Here is a 3,354-nt window from a genome sequence, read left to right on the forward strand (position 1 = left end):
ACTATATCACTGAATCTCTTGATACTCAGGAATTTATAGATTGCATATTTCATATAGTCTCCTATAATACTAGTATGATTACTTGTGTTACCTTAAACCGCTGATGATACTAGTTGCTCGGGTAACCCCAGCAATTACGCATCCTCCCAACCAGAGGTTGTTGCGGAAAAAGATCCTCGGCAAAGCAGAGCGCGGATTAATGGAAAGAAATGGAAAAGGCGGAAAAGTATGGAAGGATGGGCCCACCGCACCAACTGTCCCCACACGCCTCCCGACGGCCACGCAGGAGAGAGGAGAGAGCCAGAGAAACCCAACCCAAACCCAGTCAAGATTAAGGAGGGAGAGACCCCTCCTCCGAAACCGCCATGCTTCCAGAATCCCAGCGACGGCCGCTCGCTAATCCTTTCCTATCCCCCAAACCCACCCGCTAATCGCAGCGCAGGCATTCCCCACCTATCCTTAACACGCCCCCTTCTCCCCCACCCCCGCGCCTCCTTTTTCCAATCTCGAATCCTCCCACCCCCTAACCCTAGCGCCCGCGCCGCCGCCATGGCCGAATCCGGCGACTCGTCCCCCAACTCCGCCGCGGCAACGGAGGACGCGCACCACGAGGCGTCCGAGGCGGCGGTGCATGCGCAGCCGGCGCCGCAGCCGCTCCCGCCGCCGCCACCGTCCAAGGTGCGGCTGATGGTCAGCTACGGGGGCCGCATCCAGCCGCGCCCGCACGACAACCAGCTCGCGTACGTCAACGGCGAGACCAAGATCCTGTCGCTGGAGAGGCCGCTCGTCTTCACCGACTTCGCCGCGCGCCTCGCCGCGCTGGCCGGGAACGCCGGGGACATCTGCGTCAAGTACCAGCTGCCCGGGGAGGACCTGGACGCGCTCGTCTCCGTCACCAACGACGAGGATCTGGAGCACCTCGTCCTCGAGTACGACCGCCTCCACATCCAACCCCCCGCAACGGCATCCTCCGCCGGCTCCGGCTCCAGCCGCGGCGGATCCACGCTCAGGCTCAGGGTCTTCCTCTTCCCCGTCCAGTCGCCCCAGCCACCTCCGCCGCCGCCGCAGCCGGCTGGGCTCCTCGAGCCCAAGGCGGAGCAGCGCCACTGGTTCGTCGAGGCGCTCAACACCGTCCCGCTGCCGCCCTCCAAGCAGGACCCGCTGCCCGTGACCCCGCAGCAGTCGTCCCCGCCGCAGCAGCAGAAGCAGGAGTCGGTGTTCGCGCAGCAGTCGTCGCCGCCGCCGCTGGCCAAGCACGAGGCGGTGTTCGTCCAGCAGGCTCCGCCTCAGCCGCACACGGTGGTGCAGATGCCGCCGCCGCCGCCGCAGCAGCAGCAGCAGGCGCACGTGGTACTCGCGGCGGCGAGCCCCGACTACCTGTTCGGCCTCGACAACGGCTTCGTGCCTCCACTGGCGGTGAAGGTCAAGGACCCGTCGGGCGACCCCCCGACGGTCAGGGAGAACGTGCCCGTGGAGATACCTGCCAAAAACGACTGACCGCCATCCCAACCCCAACGCGGGCGACCACGTGGCTGTCTCCCCTGTCGTCTCTCCTGCGAAAGTACCAGCGCCAGATCCAGGAGCTCGAGAAGCTGCAGGTCGCTGACAACGCCACCCACCAACCACCACCTCCTGCAGCGGCGCCTGCTCCGGCACCTTCCCTCGCCGCCGCCCCCGTCCCCGTCCCCGCCGCCCTCCCGAGGAACGGCAGCGACGACTCCCTGACCCGCGCCTACCCTCCCGCGACCGCGACCCCAACCCCTACCGCCAACGCGGAGTACTACCTTCCAAAGTTCTCGGAGAAGCCCCCCGTGCTGCCGCCGTCATCCGCTCCGCCCGCGACGGCCTACCTGCAGGTGCAGGGCAGGTACGCATCCGTCGCTCCTGGCTCCGGCGCGGACCATGGTCCCGTGTTCTTCATCCCGGCGCCCCACGGCTACTTCGCTGCCACCGCCTCCCCAGGTGCGACCTCCTACCCCTGCCGTGTACGCCGTCGCGCCACCCAGTGCCACCCCCACCGCCAACGGCTCCGCCCCCTCACCCGCGGTGTCGAATGCCACGGCCTACGCCCCCGCCCCCACACAGGTCGCGTACGACAGCAATGGCCGCGCCATCTACTACACCAGCATGCTCCCCCAGTACCCTTCGGCTGTCAATGGCATGTCGGCGTCGGGCGCCGTGTTCGGGACAGAGCCCGCGAAGCCGGTGGCCGTGAAGCCGACTGTCTCGTGATCACACCAGCTTACACCCCACCTCACAGCACAGCACCTCATCGCCAATGGATCAAAGGAGTTTTCCAGTTTTTCTTTCATCCTCATCCGCCCACTCGTCAATATGCGTTCGTTAATACCGTGTCAGTTGGATTCGTTATTGTCGCTAGTATTCACCTATATATTTTCCCTTTTAATTGTCTAGAGTTTTTTGTTTTGTTTGGCGTTCTGGGTTCATGATATGATGATTATGCAAGTATTAGTAGTTCTTTGGTGTGCTTAGATGTACATACAGTCTGTGGACATAATGGATAAGTGTTATATATATTAGCCTACTATTGGAGAGTTGAGTCGAGTTGAGCTTTTTTAACATTCTTGAGCGTGTCGCTTCTACAAGTAGCATTTGTTAATTCTTTGGATTGCTGTATCGATTAATTCCAGAAATTCAATGGCCATGTGATCTCTCGGTACTCTTGCACTGCACTCTTTGATGAACGTGTTTATGCTACTTCTTTGTCAATTGCTGCTCCCTTGAGGGCAACTACAGTGGTTCTGCGCTGATCACGGGAGATCAGCGTGCTGCATTTATGTATGTATGTACTCCTATGTATGAGCTGAGATGAGTGTTGGTTGCACAACTAATGGTGTAAAAGTTCAGTCATTGTGGCGATATGGTTGTTGTCCGTGATGCCTGTTAAATGTTGTTTGGCGTGGATGGTGTGATGCAGCCGGTATCCGGTATCTTGATTTGTAAGTGATGCTGGTAATCGTTCTTCCAAGTGCATTTTGATGCGTTTCGGTATGGAAACGGGGCATATTTTCATGAGTTAGATTCAGTCGTCTAGTTGTAAATTAGTCCGCATCAAATTTGTTAGCCATGTCTATGTCTGATGCTGGGCGGGGCTGTGATGCCGCGCTGGGATAAAGTGAGCTCTGCATGGAGCACCATAAATGCGTGGCAATTACCATAAATGCGTGGCAATTACTACTTGACACTGACCTTTTGCACATGATCGTTGAAAACGATGGCCATCTCCATTCTCCAGAGTCCAGTCCCCTCTTCCTCCCCATGTAACGACAGCTGACGGCCGTCTCGTCTTGTTCCCGCCCATTGTCACCACCGTCGCATTCCCGCCGCGCTTGC

At 59.2% G+C, this 3,354-nt stretch overlaps 1 pseudogene; it reads left to right on the plus strand.

Moving 5' to 3' along the window:
* Window positions 1-444: 444 nt before the first annotated feature.
* LOC136475162 (leucine-rich repeat extensin-like protein 2) lies at window positions 445-2,374 on the plus strand (annotated as a pseudogene).
* The last annotated feature ends 980 nt before the right edge of the window (window positions 2,375-3,354 follow it).

This window comes from Miscanthus floridulus, chromosome 8, assembly GCF_019320115.1.
Source record: "Miscanthus floridulus cultivar M001 chromosome 8, ASM1932011v1, whole genome shotgun sequence".
Classification (NCBI taxonomy): Eukaryota; Viridiplantae; Streptophyta; class Magnoliopsida; order Poales; family Poaceae; genus Miscanthus; species Miscanthus floridulus.